The sequence below is a fragment of the Cibotium barometz genome, chromosome 9, assembly GCF_041138505.1.
Source record: "Cibotium barometz isolate CiBa-2024 chromosome 9, ASM4113850v1, whole genome shotgun sequence".
Classification (NCBI taxonomy): domain Eukaryota; kingdom Viridiplantae; phylum Streptophyta; class Polypodiopsida; order Cyatheales; family Cibotiaceae; genus Cibotium; species Cibotium barometz.
This window is the reverse complement of record NC_141054.1, coordinates 56,086,148-56,102,677: the sequence shown is the minus strand read 5'-3', so window position 1 is coordinate 56,102,677 and position 16,530 is coordinate 56,086,148.

The following is a 16,530-nucleotide window of genomic DNA, read 5'->3' as shown; positions in this document are numbered from 1 at the left end:
TCTAAGGTGGATAGAAATGAAGGAGACTCATTTGTGAGTGTGTACTAGTTAAGATTAAACTCAAGCACAATTAGGCTACAAGATTAAGCTCAAGCACAATTAGGCTACAAGATTAATACTTGTACTCATAGAGAGGCTTGAGATGTGTTCAAGTGATATGATTTCATTTCTTGAAATAGCCCCCTTTTATATGAGGAGGTACACCCTTAGGCTTGTACATCAATGTGGGATATATCCCTTTGCTCATGTGGCTTCATGCTATGCTTTGCACTTTCTTGGCTACTGAACTCACTCCCTACCTCTTCCTTGTGCTCTTTGGCACCATATTTCTAAACACCCCTCCTTGGTGCCAAATCTTTGGGCTACTCAAGGTGATCAGATGTGAGATTTTACAATAAATTTTTACCCCCCCTCTTAGAATTAGGGTTACAGGAAAGCACACAAAGCTTGGAGAAGAAGAAGCAAGAATGCACACAACACACAGTGTATTAGATTGTGTCAATGTACAAAGATAAGTTAGCCCTAGAATAATGGGTGTATATACAAGTCGGGGAAAAAAACCTTCTAAAGAGGGAAAAAGTGCCCCGGCGATCCTAAGTGTGTTCACACACATCACTGCCTATATATATATGGCAACAAATCCCCCCTAGGAGTGATGGTGTGAACGAGAGCTGGCACTCATGTATAGGGAAGTGCCATGCCCAAAGTAGATCAGTCCACAAAGGGGAGCAAGCCCAAAGCTTTGCAGAAAGCTTCGAACTTCTCACGAGGAAGCGCCTTTGTGAAAAGATTGGCGAGGTTGTCCTGTGTTGGCACATAGGCCAAGCTGATCTCTCCTACTGAGAGTCTCTCCCTGACATAGTGATAATGCACCTCAATGTGCTTTGTGCGAGCATGAAAAACTGGGTTTCTCACAACTGCCAATGCGCTCTGACTGTCAGTGTAGATAGAGGTGGCAGACTCTTGTATAATACCCAAGTCAGCCCCATAAGCCGTCTGAGCCACAGTCACTCAACCGTAGCTGTGAAAGCTGCCCTGTACTCAGCTTCACAACTAGAAGTGGCCATAGTAGGTTGCTTCTTGCTCAACCAAGATATGCATGAGCTACCGAGCATGAAACAAAAACCACTTGTGGAGACTCTGGATATATCCCTTTGCTCATATGGCTTCATAATATGCTTTGCACTTTCTTGGCTACTCACTCCCTACCTCTTCCTTGTACTCTTTGGCGCCACATTTCTCAACACAGGGTCCGTTTGGGATGTGGTTGGGTGGAGAATCAAAGTACTATTCTTATAAGTTCTCAGGCTTATAATGCAAGGAGCGTTACATTGGTATCAAAGCCAAGTTCTTTCTCTTCCATGTTTCCATTGAGCTACTCATTGCTAATTCTAATTATTCTTATACCCATTCATCTCTTTTCTATTCATTTTCATGAGCTAATCCCTATATTTCTCAAATCTTCTCCATACAAAATACCTCTTGTCTAATAAATTGGGCATAACTCTTGCCCAATAAATTGGACATACTTTGGAGTTCTAAGTGGAGTACAAGATAACCTTGAAGGATCATTGAAGCAAATATCAACAAGGAGGAATCAACGGAATTGTTATTTATATTATTAGGGACAATTCATAATTACCCAACCAAGTAAGGTCATTATGTTACATTTTTTTGCTTTGTAAGAAATTTTTCATTTTGCTTAATGTTAGAGTAAATGACTTCTCAAGGTAGGAAGGATGAAAATGGTAAGAAGAAGGAAAACCTAATGTCCTCTTTCCATATGGAAGAGGATATTACAAAACCAAATGAAATAGATATGCAAGATTTAGAATTTAATGATTATGATGGTATGAAAATGAAGGAGATGAAAGAAAAAATCTCTAATATAGAAAACGTACTTGAGAAAATGATGGGTCTTCTTAGCTCCTTGTTGATGGGAGGGGAAGGATTGTAAATAAAAAAATACCTAAAAGTAACATTGGTGAGAGAACGGAAAACATACTTGAGAAAATGATGGGTCTTCTTAGCTCCTTGTTGATGGGAGGGGAAGGATTGTAAGTAAAATAAATATCTAAAAGTAACATTGGTGAGAGAATGGAAAAAACTCTAGAAAAATGATTCAATGAAATTGAAGAGTGTCCCAAAACAAAAGACCAAGGTATGGTATTCAAAGATTTAAAGACACCCACTTTTAGTGGGTGTCTTTAAAGAGTGTCCCAAAACAAAAGACCAAGGTATGGTATTCAAAGATTTAAAGACACCCACTTTTAGTGGAGAATAGAAGGAGAGAAATAAAGATGTGGTCTATATTTTTCTACAAAAATGGCAAGATGTATCTTTTAATAAATGTGCCTTATCATAATTGTCCCATTAAAGCTAGCCTATAAGGCAAAGCTTACAAGTGGTGGTTGAGTTTAGCAGAAGCTAGGCAAGTACCCGTTCATTCAAGGATATTCGTAAAGGAATATCTTCATGAAAATGAAGAAGATCGAAATTGGGAGGAGTGGGGTAATTATTCTATGGAAAAAAATATATGTCTTGCTATATAGAGAAATCGTATTAAAACTTAAGGGCAGAAACAATTTTTAAAAAGTAAGAGGCTTTATTAGAGGCTTAAAAAGGGAGTACAAGAAGGAAGTTCGCTCCAAAGAGCCAAAAAACTTAGGTAAGGCTATAAGATTTGCAAAAAAATTTAATGATACCATAGGTAATGGTAATCGTAAAGAAAAAGATAAAATTTTCATATAAGCTCATGGAGAAAATTTTGGCTCTCAAAAAAGAAAGGGTTTTTTCTTTCAAAAGGAAGAGCATTCAATAAAGCAAAAATCCAATCCTAGTAAGCTTCTAAAAAGGCAAGATTTTGAGAGAGAGTGTTCTCTTATCTTGGACATGATAAAAAGCAGTGTCCTAAGTCCCAAGGACAAGAATTTGGAATGGTAATGATAAACCTAAAGGAAAATTAGTGCACACTATTCAAGTGTTGACACTAAAAGATTCTTTTAAATATAAATCGGTCGAGGTTTGTCATTCTGATGAAAAGCATTGTTGTATGGTGGTGGAAAAATCTATGTGGGAACCAAAATTTGGACCACATGATTTGGTTCAAGTGCATGGAAATATTAAGGATAAAATAGTTCGAATCCTTGTGATACGACCACACACAACTTTTTAAATTACAACTTGATTAAGAAACTTAAGTTGCCTCAAGTCCCAAGTTCTCATAAGTACATAGTATCATTAGCCAATGGCTATGATAAAGATGAGTGGGATACTGTGGGTAACCAAGTTGGGATAAAGATTCAAGATTATGAAACACTTTTGGATTTTCAAGTGATGCATTTGTCAACTGCAGATGTAATTCGTGGGAGAGAATGGCTATTTTCATTGGGGAAAACACTTTCGAGAAGCTATTTCTATAATACACTTTCGAGAAGTAATTTCTATAATACACTAGCATTTGAGCATAAAGAAAAATATATTACATTGCAAGGAAAGCATAATGTACCATCTTCTCCTTTGATATGTAATATTGAGCTCCAAAAGCTTCATCAAGATAATGAAATAGAAAAAATGTTTTTGTGTTACACAATGCCTCAATTTAAAAACCATTGTGAAAAGCTTGATTCAAGTATTTGTGAAGTAGTTAATTCTTCTTTGAATAATTTATTAGAAGAATTTAAAGATGTTTTTCCAGAAACATTGCCAAAAGATTTGTCTCCAGATAGAGAAATAAATCATCCCATAGAAGTTTTAAGGATTCAAAGCCAATTAGTAAGCCACCTTATAAAGTAGCTTTGACTAAAAGATAAAAAGTTGAAAAACAATTAGCTGAATATTTGGAACAAGGCTTTATTAGGCCAAGTAAGTCTCCATGGGCTTCACCAATATTATTGGTGAAGAAAAAAGATGGATCTATGCTCTTGTGCATAGTTTATCGTGGATTGAATGCAATCACAATAAAAAATAAATTTCCTATTCCCAGGATAGATGAGTTGTTTGATCAACTCAAAGGTGCTAAATATTTTAGTAAGATAGATTTAAGATCTGGATATCATCAAGTAAGAATTAGAATTCATGATGTGCCCAAAACAGCATTTCGGACATCTTTTTAGCATTATGAGTTTTAGTTATGCCTTTTGGTCTAACTAATGCTCCTGCTACTTTTATGACCATGATGAACACTATACTTCATCCTTATTTAGGAAAATTTGTGGTGGTTTTTATTGATGATATACTAGTCTTTACTCAAAATGAACAATAATATATTAAGCATCTTATAAAAGTATTTCAATTATTAAGGAAAAATAAATTATTTGCTAAAAAATCTAAATCTGACTTTTGCAAAAAAGAAGTGCAATATCTTGGACACATAGTATCCGAGGAAGGGATTTGTATGGATCGTATAAAGTTGAAACTATATTGAGATGGAAGGCCCCATCCAATATAGATGAATTCTAAATCTTTTTAGAAGTTGTAGGGTTCTATCAAAAGTTTATAAGGAATTATGCTAAGAAAGCTATTCCAATGACGAACCAGCTTAACGGAAAAGGAAAACAATTTAGTTGGACTCATGACCAACAAACTAGTTTTGAAAAATTAAAAATAGCAATAGCTACAACTCCTATTTTGCAAATAGTGGATCCAAATTAACCATTTGTAACGGAAACAAATGCTAGTAATTTTGTTGTAGGAGCAATATTATTGTAGAAGGGAAGGCCTGTTGCATTTGAAAGTTAAAAGTTGGACAAAGCTTAAAGTAACTATTCAACTTATGAAAAAGCACTATTTGCAATTGTGTATGCTCTTAAAAAGTGATGTCATTATTTGTATGGTGCCAATTTTGAAGTATTTTCTAATCATGAAAGTCTTAAATGGTTAAATACTCAAAAGGAGTTAAGAGGTAGGAAGGCTAGATGGGCTGAAATCCTACAAGAGTTTGATTTTCAAATCAAATATAGAAAAGAAAATTTTAATGTCGTGGGCAGATGCTCTAAGTCAAGCACCCATGATACATGTGATGAGTTTTACTCAACTAGAAAGTGAGCTGCTAGCTCATTTAAAAGGAAAATGTGCTAATGACCCTAGCTATCATGTAGTTTAGAATTACTTGATTAAAAAAGATAACTCTCAAATAGAAAGTAAAGAAAATGCAGGTGCTAGGGTCAATAAATGAAAAAGATTGTTGGAAAAGTTTTCCCATCGATAATGGGTACTTGTTATATAAAGGTCGCATTTGTGTACCTAAGGAAGAAAATATTTGTGACAATATTTTTCTAGAATGTCATGACAATCCAACTGTAGGGCAACTTGTTATATAAAGGTCGCATTTGTGTACCTAAGGAAGAAAATATTTGTGACAGTATTTTTCTAGAATGTCATGAAAAGAGTAAAGAACCAATGTCTACGACTACCTCAAACCTAAGGGGACATTCATATAGCATGTCATAGCCTCAAAGCTAGGCCAAAGTGCCTTTGGAAATCATATAGCCCACAAACCCCATGGAGGAAGAAATTTCAAACCCTAAAAAACAGAGGCTTTTGTACAATTCCCTTATGTTCCACGTAGCACTTGAATATGTAAAAGACATGCTTAGGATGGTGTTTGAAATGAGAAGGGGGTTTGCCACAAACACAGAGTTGTGTAAAACAAAGCCAATCCACATCTCAAGGATGATGACCAAATTTGATGGAACTAGAGATTCCATTTAGTACCTAGAGAAGTTCAATCAAATTTGTGAGGCCATGGGAAGGATTGATGCTACTAGTAAGATCTGTTCATTTGGACTTAGCCTTGAAGGCAAAGTAGGACAATATTTTAGGTCTCTAAACCCACTTGAAAAGGCCAGCTTTACACCTTCTGCAAAGGTCACCTTTCTTTGTCCTTTATCCGCATAAGTTTTAGCGCGATCCTGAGCGCTATGAATGCTCTCTCGTGCGGCTCTGAGCATATCATTCATATCTTCAAGGAAATCCTTGACAGATTGAATCTTCTCCTTTTCTAGGCCTACAGCCATCGGAGATCTCGGCTGGAATCCATACATTAACATGAATGGTGTAAATCCAGTCGCTGAGTGTTTGGAGCTGTTATAGGCAAACTCCAATAAGGGCAAGTACTCTTCCCAATTAGATTGCTTCTTACTAACATAAGAACGCAACATATTCTCTAGAATTTGGTTAACTCTTTCAGTTTGACCATCAGACTCCGGATGATCTGCCGTACTCATACTCAGAGTAGTATCCAAATTTTTGAAGACTTCCCTTCAAAAATGACTGTTGAACTTTCTATCTCTATCCGACACTATATCTGCGGGCAGGCCATATAGCTTGTAGAGATGTTCAATAAAGAGTTTTGCCAACTCTGGCGTTTTTACAGTTTTCTTCGTGGCAATAAACTTTGCCATTTTAGTTAACCTGTCCACTACCACCCACACCGAGACATTCCTTCGACTCGTCTTGGGTAAACCGATAATGAAATCCATGGAAATGTTTCCCATTTCTCTTGAGGAATCTCCAGTGGACGGAGTAGTCCTCCAACCTTAAGACGTTCATGTTTATTGACCTGGCACTTACTGCATTTCAGCACATAAGTCTGGACGTTCTTAAACAAACTAGGCCAGTAAAACTGTCTTTTTATTAGTGCATAGGTCTTCTGAATCCCAGGATGACCCGCACTTGGACTATCATGACTTTCTTTAAGAATTTCGGCCCGAAAGTCACCAATAGTTGGTACACATACTCTACCCTTGTAAAGTAAGTACCCGTTCGTCAATGGAGTAATTAGCATATTTCTCCCACGTGTCCGGTCGAGCTCGATCGCCGCTATGGGCAATCCGACGTGCCATTAACTGGGGAAGTCATTGGTAAGCAAATGTCTAGTAGTACTCACGCAAGCCGTGATTTGGTATTTCAACCAAAACCCCAAGGCAAATTTCATGCCTTGATTTTTCATCATGTTATTAGCACAGAAGCTAATGTACTGGAGAGCACTCTAGTAGCGCAAGTTCTTAGACTATGCTACTAGATATTTGTAGACTACGCTACCATGTTGCATCACCAACTTGTTAAAACTTCTCCTTGGAAAGCTCTACGGCCATAGGAGCAATAAACTAGAGCCAATCTAATTATGCATCACAAGGATTAGTTTCAAAGCTGAGAGATACTTTCTCTCTTAGAGTAACATCTTTGCACAAGCATATGCTCTAGAATCTTGTTGAGTTTCTAACTACCATCAATCTACGGATGGTTAAACTCCACTCTAACTCAGAGTAAATGTAACTTTTTGAAGATTTCCCTTCAAATATAACAATCAAACTTCCTATCTCTTATGCCATACTATATATGCGGGCAGACCATATAGTATGTGGAGATGTTTGATAAAGATTCTTGCACCACTACGGGTGTCTGGAGTTACATCCAATCACTTACAACTCTTTGTTGCTATTACCAAACACATCCCTTCAAGTATTGTCTGGACTCACACAACTATTTGAGTTTATGTGATATTTGAGGATATCCCTCCTTTTCTCAAGAAAGGTTTTTGTCCTCAAAAACTGTACTCTCAAGCGAACTACGCGCCAGTGTCATAGGTCCAAGAACAAATCTAGACCGTGTTTAATATCATATGTTATATTCTTGAGTCCTTCCAAGAAACTTTTAAACATCTTGCAACGAAGATGTGGTATAGTGTCTACGCACATATGGTGGTACTATTGATAAACTGCTTTGCAACAGATCAGTGGTTTCACACTTGTAACAAAGTGCTTCATTGTTGCATATTGTTACCCTTCATAAGCGGTTACACACTTATGAATTATTTGGGTGGGTTGTACCATCTATCAAGAAAAATTCCAAACTACTAATAACCACATTATCAATCCACAGATAATGACTGAGCTTGCTGCGAAGCCATAGGTTGCTAGATAATTGATGGTAATTACACAAGCCCAATGTCTCATTACATCATAAATTCAATATAAATGCAAACATCACAGTACTTCGTGATGATGAACTTAGGAATATCATCCTATCCCTGTTTGGTGTTGGTAAGAATTATAACTATAAGAACATTATTTGCTGCCTCCTCATTATAGCGGCAAAGCTACCTACCCATCACAGGTGGCAATCTCTACCAAGCTATAACCAATGACAAGCAAATAAACGATTACTCTTGTAAGAACTTCATAACCATATCTCGCACCAAACTCATAATCACTATGGATTAAATGCCAGGGCTTGCAAAATTGAATGTTATCTGATAGGTAGAGGGGATCATCAAACTACGGATGACCTTGACAACTCACTAGGACTAGTGATGTGTAACTTTTAAGTTACTCCACTCTCCTTGCTTATTCCATACCATCGAACAAATCGGTCCCTCGATTTGAGCAACGTCAACATATTTATGAGTACCTCGATACTCATGGATTGTGGTTCGGTAATTTAAAATGTTGATCTAGAGTATCTTTCACTCGAGGATCTTAATTTTATTAGCAGCTATGTATTAGTAGTGAGTAACTACGTACCCACTATCTTCACACTAGTAGCTCCATACTAGTCTGCGAGTAACTCCGTACCCAATGGCGTACCTCCCCCGAGTGGGAGTACCATATACAACCATCTATAACAAGATGCTTAAGTCACTTGCTGCTAAGAAGTGACTACACGAATTAACCCCTCCATTGCACATTGCAGTACAATCTCTGGTATTACAACACGAATTTTTGGACGTCCTTATTAGAGGTCGACTTAAAAACTAGTGCATAGGTCTTGTGGAGTCTCGGCTGACCTAACCACACCACTGGTGACTTCCTACAAAAAATGTGGCGCCGAAGTCACCACCTATGTACTTTAACTCCGTAAAGTACATGGTCTTCATCTATCATCTATGGAAAGTTGTAAAACATTCCTGCGATGGATTTTTATCACCCTAAAATTATTGTGCACTATTTTAGTGTGAAGAGCTTTTTTCTTGGGTACCATGGTTTACCCCAAGCTCATTTGTTGCTAAATTCTCCGATTTAACAAAAGATATATCTGCCTCCGAACACTCCAGTTCAGCCCCAGACTTTGAGTTTACTTCTTAACACTCCAGTTAAGTCAAAACTCACTAGATACAGTAGGATTTACCACTAAGCGCTCCGGCTTAGCTTCCTATCCTAACTCAGCCCAAGTTTATGTACACTACATATGTCGGATCCGATACTAACAACAACCAGGCTCATCTGGAGTGAGATACTACTCACTATTGCCATGCAAAACCTTATTAAATCCTAGAAATGCTCCACTCATTTTCCAGGGGTCATACGACATAGGGTTTACACGCACATGAACTTTGTAAGCAAAATAGCCTGTCATGCAATATTACAATTGCTTATGTAGGAAAGTAATATATTTCCCAAATTCATATGGTAGCAACTAAAATGTGCTCACAATCGCACACTTATGTTGAACATAGGCAAGACTACACTTGCAAAATGCTATAGGACGTCCCCCATGCATGAAATTGTCCAACCAAACTAGTCTTACTGCTAACCTCTAGATTTAGATCACTCCGGAACTAAATCACTCTGTTAGCACTAGTACACCATCATGGTCTTGCTACCTAGAGCTTCTCCGAACTCTGTAACTGGGTTTTATCCCAACTTATGGCTATATTTGGTAATTTTCAAAGTTCAAATTTTATCTTGCACACTTTATCACTACAGACAAGTGTACACACAGACCTGCCAAAGAGTCAAGTTACATGCACAAGCCTTGGCGTCCCATTCCACCAAGACTACAATCGTGAGAATTTGATGTCCCATACCATCAAATTACCACTAAACCAATTGATGTGACATATAAAAAGGCTCCTTCCCCCCTCGAAAGATCACCACAAACTCTCGAGCAGTGGGATGTCGACGCATGGCAATAAAAAGAAGAGAAAACCATGCTAGTAAGTTTAAGAACAGTTCTCTTCGATCAATCAACTTCTATAAGGGCATTGAGCATTACATCTCAAGACTATACCCCTTTAGATTTACCTTTGATTTCTACAAATCAATCCTAAATCTGGTATTATTATCTAGGCGTATGCTAATCTCTCAGATTAGTATTCCTAGATAAACCATTCAATTGAGTACTGCTAGCAGCACTGCTAGCCCCTTTATCCCAAGTAATACACACCTTAGGGATTACTTTTACAAGGCAATCTACGTGACTAAATCAAACTAGTCACTAATCTCTAGGCCCAAGTAGTGACACTATTTTGTTACTACCAACAAGGGCCAGCTTGCCTCTACAGGCCAAGGCTCTCTTGTTGCTACAAACAGTAAGCAACTTGTTTGGACACAAGGCATAACCACATCAAGACTACGCTTGTACATGGTTCTCATTTGCCAAAGTTTATCACAATCTTCTAGCAATTGTTAAAAGATTGTGAAAGGTTATGAGCACTATGACTCAATTAGGCTTACCTTGATTTCTCGTGATAAGCACTTCGTCTAATTTGGGCACAACTAACGCCACTGCCGGTCTTCTTAGCCCAAGTAAAACACACCGCACTTTTAAATTTACACTATAGCCAAACTACGTGACTTTGATGGTCAACACTAAGTCTATGCTCAGCTTAAATTTAGTCTCTGTGAACCAAATGTGTGATCACCACATGTGCTACCCTCATGGCGCTACGGCCATAGACGTGTTCACTAGACACAACGGCCATAGAACGGCTCTCTCTCGAAGGACTTAGCACTACGGCCGTGGGATTTGTCTCTCTTAGCACGCGGCGCTATGGCCATGTGCAGTGGGTCTTTTGTGGAAAACGGGCACTATTCACACGGCACGACGGCCGTGTTGGGTTTGGTTCGTGGGGTGTACCATTGTTTTCTGTGTTTTGTTTTTTTTTTGTTAAAAAAAATAAAATAAAATAAATAATGGGCCGGGCCGGCCCTCGCCGCTTCGGGCGTGGCCGCCCGCCCGAAGCGGGGAGTGTTCTTAGGGCCGAGTCTGGCCGCCGTTTTGCTGGCTGGCCGCCCGCTTCATTTTTAATTTAAAAAAATGAACAATTAAAATATATGTTTTTTTTCTCCTTTCGTGCGCTGGTCGGCTGCCTGGTGGTCGTTGCTGGCCGCCTGGCCGCCCGCTCTGCTGGCCGCTGGGTTGGCCGCCCGTTGGGTTGGCCGCCCGTCGCTGGGCGCCTAAGGCTGGCCTGGCCGGCTAGCCGCCTGAGCTGGTCGCCTAGCTGGCCGCTGGGCTGGCCTGGCTGCAGCGCCGGGTAAGGCTTGGCCATTTGGGCTGGTTACGATTGGTGGCGAAGGCGGAGGCCAGGCGCGCAGGCTTGCGCATCTGCCTGCAGAGCTTTCCAGACCTCCAGTTCAGGGTTCCCTTCTCTGATCAACGAGCCACAGTCTTCGACGGTGCAGAAGGAGTATGCTGCGCCTGGTTGGCCTGGCCGCCCACTGGGCTGGCCGGCCCAGGCTTCTCTTCGCCCCCCCACACCAAACGAGGCAGCAAGTCGCCATAGGCTCTTCGCCGTGGGTCTAGTTTTCGGCCCCCCCACACCAAACGTTGCCTTCGCCCCCCCCCTCCCCCCCCCCCGCGTCCCCTCCCCCACACACAGTATACAGATAGGCGATTTCTCTCCTCCCAAATGAATTACAATTTCAACGCAGAGAGAAAAAACAAAACGAAAATTCTTTTTACTTACCTGCGATGCTGCTTGCTGTGTATGACGGGGGGAGAGAGAGAGAGAGAGAGAGAGAGAGAGAGAGAGAGAGAGAGAGAGAGAGAGAGAGAGAATTCTTCCATTCCATTCTTCCTTGGCCGCCTCCCTCCACACCCTCCATTGGAGATAAGGGTGAGAAGATTGTGGATGAAAACCATCGAGTGGGCTCCGGTCCCCCGGTCACGCGGACTCTCACGATCCCCTCGAACCACGCTCTGATACCAGTGTTACATTCCCGTAACGCCGCTACGGGCGTTACCACAAGAGGGGACGGCCTCTGGCTCACCACCCAGCCATAGAGGAAGAATGAGGATTGCCCCTCATCCCCCAGGCTATATAGTGTGTGGCCTGCCGTCCACACTAGCCTGGCCGCCCATGACTCCGCATGGGCGTCCTCTCCCACTGAACCCCGGACATGGCCATTCGGTCTGCCGTCGGTCACACAGGCATTACAGCCTACGTGACATATAGCCATCCAACCATGGGATACCCTTGCAACTATTGGGTTCCCATAACATCCACAAGATCCTAACTCCCCACTAGCCCTCTTGAAACCACTTCCTTATATGACATCTTTTAATGACCAAATCCCATAACTCATTAGTCTAAGCTTATGCTAGTAATGCTAGGGGGTGTTCACACCTATTAACATATACCGATATCATGCAGTCTCCTCATTAGTCTAGCTCATGGGATGGTATCAAAAGCCTTGTGGAAATCCACAAAGAAGCAATATATTTGACACCCTTGGGCTCTCCCCTCCTCAATGATGGCCTGTAGCGTGAAGATGTCATTTAGTGTGGAGCGCACTCTCTTGAAACCTGCCTACTTTGGTGTCCTAAGTCTCTACTCCTCAGCCCACCTGCTTAGCTCATGCTCCAAAATTGATCAATAGATCTTGGCCAAAGTATAACCAATCATGATAGTCCTGTAGTTTCTGGTGTCTATGGGATCACCTGCTTTAGAATGGAAATAATGGTGTTGGAGGACTAGCTAGAAAGAAAAACCTTGCATAAGGCCCTGTTGAACATGTGAACCAAGAGTGGGACCATGAAGTTCCTGACATGAGAGAAGTGCTCAACAACTAGCCCAGAATGTAGGGGACAGTGTTTTGGTGGATGTGGGGGAGGTGGCTACTCACAAATGTGGTAAAGGGAGTGGCATATGTATGCCATATGTGGGGTGAGGTGATTGGCGTCAGTGGGCGTTGGTCTTGGAAGATCCTCCACGCCTCCTTGCAGTCCTGTCCCAAGAATAGCTAGTATAGCTCTTACTCGATCTTGGCTAGGTGGGCTTGCTTCTTCCTCCATATGAGATGTTGGAAGACCACTTGTGCTTGCCGGTAAGTGGTGAAACCTAGGGATTCTTCACGATGCAGGTGGGCTCACGTCTCATGACACTCCTCATCATACCAGCTATTATGTGGGACAGCTCCACATGGTGGTCTAGGGATGGCTCTGTTATGTGGGAAGGCGGCTATAATATATGTGTGGAGGGTGGTTACATGTGATGAGCTCATCAAGTGGGTTGTGGGGGTCGAGATCCGACGACGACAGGGTGTGGTAAATGTGGTCGGAATATATGGGAGAGGTCATTTTGGTGAAGTGCTATCTTGGGTGACAGTGGTGCAACATAACAAGTGGCTAGATGGTTTATCAGAATGTGATGGAGAAGGCTAGGTATACATGGTCAACTACGACTCCGGTAGGGTGAGGCGAGATGGTGAAGTCTGGGATGACTGGTATCAAGGAGAGAGCTCATCAAGTACTCCACTATACTGGCTCCATGTGTGAAGGGGTAGGGTAGCATGTGAAAGAGCTCGAGTTGGGTTTACAGGCTAAGCCATTGTAAATGGCTAGTCCATGAGCTATGCCAAGGGCCAACAAATATTCTCTATAGGTGCAACACAGGTAGCTGTGTCCTGTGATATCTGAGTTGCTATGTCGTATGATGTATGCTCCAAGTTTGTGCCCTCAATGTCGATCTCTTGGTACATGGGGTGATCTGTCTTGAAGAAGGGTATCTGTGCACTGGCAATGTGTGCATTGAAGTCTCCAACAAGGAGGATGTCTCCCAGGTTAAAGAACTTCATAATGTCATCATAGAGTGGTAAGTATAGGGACTCTCCATGTGTGGTATATTGAGATGTGGCCGGAGCAAAGTAGTATATTGCTAGGTAAATGGCTCGAGGCCTCTCCGTCGTCCTGATCTTAATCTTGATCCACATGAACTGCGCTCCCTCATCCCATCATACTACTAGGTAGATGTCACAAGGCCTCTCTGTCCTCATAGTTATCCACATGAACTATGCACCCTTATCCCATATGACAACATGTATCATATGTTGTATCTCCTCTCTATATAGTATGGCCCCTTCTCTTGAGCCTCTGGTTCCCCCTACAATGCATGGTTATGGGTGGTATGGAGACTCCCATCTATATCCTCTCACCTCCCCTAGCATTGGTGTGTATAGTACTATGAGGTGCCCTATGAATGTCTCCTCTCAAATAAGCTCAAATAGGCATGCATCTGTCTGTAGAGCCCCATTACAGTTCTAAACTGCAATTTCAAACTTGGTCTAGTAGACCTCGCACCATCATTGGGTGTGCTGCTCGATGATAATCACCCTCCCGTTTCTATACAACACTATCCACTTCCTTGCATTTCGTGCCTCCAGTATGCGTGGCATGCATTCCCTCCTATGTGCCACTTGGGCTGGTGTGAGGTTATTCTCCAAGTAAGTCTTTCCCCCCTTCAAGGCTCGCCTTTTGGTGAGGAAGTTTTTCTTTGCTTCCAAATCCCCAAAGTTGAGGATGAGGTTGCTCTCTCTTGTGGTGCCCTTGCCCACCCTCCATGCTTCAACGAAGGGAGTGTCGGGGATTCCCATCTTCGTGCACAATGATATGGCATCTTCCTTTGGTGATGCCCCTTCATTCCATCCCACAACTTGCACATGTAAAGCTTGAGTCTTCGTCCTCTCGTGTGTCATTGTTGATGATGTTCGGGGTTGAGGGTGGGTGCCATTATTTCTTGGTGACCTTGATGATGTTCAGAGTTAGGGTGGGTGCCATTGTTTCTTTGGCAACCTCGATCCAATTTTCTGCATCCTCCACCTGCTTTTGTGTTCTTTGGATCACTTTGGCCCCCCACATGGCTGCCTCATTGGCAATTTTGTCCTCCATCTCATAGAGGGTTCTCAATTGCTCCCGAAGCATGTTCAACTCATCGTTGAGGGATGGCTGTGATATTTCCCCCTCTTCTATAGCCACTCGGGCTGTTGTAAGAGCCTCGATCTCATTCTCCTGCTTGGTCTCACTACAGCATCCAATGCAGCAATCTCCTTTTGGCTTGCGATTTTCTCCTCATAGGCAGTCAAATGGGCTTCTTGAGATTCCAGCCTGTCTTTTGTGCGGCTATCTTTTCCTGCAAGGCATTAAATCGTGGAGCTCCTACGGAGTTCAGCCCGGAGTGTCTCAATCAGTTCTGTCAGCTTTGGCATTGGGGACTTCTTCTCTTTGTCCATGGTTGGGAGAGAGGGTTGGCTTCTCATCATAGGCGAGAGAAAACCATGTTGTTGCCTTGGGGGCCTGGGTGAGGGTGGGTGGCATAAGGGAGGCGGAGGGCACACAGGGTGAGTAGGACAGCCACCTGCATTGCGAATACCCCAAGGCGAGCAGGACAGTCACACAGCAGCGTGGCCAGCCATGTGCGCTAAAAGCCCAGTAGCGCGAGAACAACCACCTGTGCGGGGAGGGAGAGAGAGAGAGAGAGAGAGAAGTCCTGGATAGGGTTAACGGTAGAGCAATTGGTGAAGAGTGAGTGTGTTTGGGGTATGGTGAAGCGTGTGTGTTTGGGGTAAGGTCTTGTGATCTACTCTTACTTCCAGCCCAGTAGCGTGAACAACCACCCGTGCGAAGTGCGGGGGGGAGAGAGAGAGAGAGAGAGAGAGGTCCTGGATAGGGTTAACATCTAGTGCGGTAGAGCAATTGGTGAAGCGTGTGTGTTTGGGGTAACGTCTTCTGATCTACTCTTACTTCCAGCCCTCATCAATAAGGACACTGCTTGGTACAAATAAAAATCTCGCATTATAAAAAAAGAGGTAGGAAAGGCTCGACCTTTGAGAATAGCCTCGGTGGGCTCCGTTGTGTCCACAAATTGTGGGTCTACTCATGAGAGACTCAGAGAAAAAGGATTTAAAAAATTTCATCAACACGAAACTCCCTAAATTGACAATGCAATAAAAAATATCATTAACACAAAACCTTGTAAGTTGATAATCACACAAGGCCTATTTCCACTCAAGTAGAGTGGGCAAACTTGATGTTAAAATATTGTGGAACTAGTAGAAGTCAAATGAAGATTAAAGAACAAACTTTTTTTCTTACATAGAAGAGAGGTGAAAAGAGTAACCATAGTAAAAGACTACTTGCTAAGATGTCATTGTTGCACCATCATTAAAAAGTAGGGTGAAAATGAATAAAGCAAATTGAAACCATGTTGTGATGTCAAGACTTCAAAAATTGAATACAAAAAGACTAGAGGAGGGGCATGGAAACTATAAGGTATAGAAATAGATTTATCGTGGAAGACATCCACCATATATGTGCAAACATTACCTTTTGAAATTCTTGATTATTTCAAGGAAAAGGCCACTAAGGGGGGCACTATGTGAAAAAGAATCAGCGTTTACTATTTTTGCAACTCTTTTTTTTATTGAGGATTTGAAAATCTCAAATTTTTGGAAAGTTTTAGCTACTATAACCTTCGAATTAATAATAATTACCTCCTTTTTTTTAAAGCTATAAATATATGAATACCTTCAA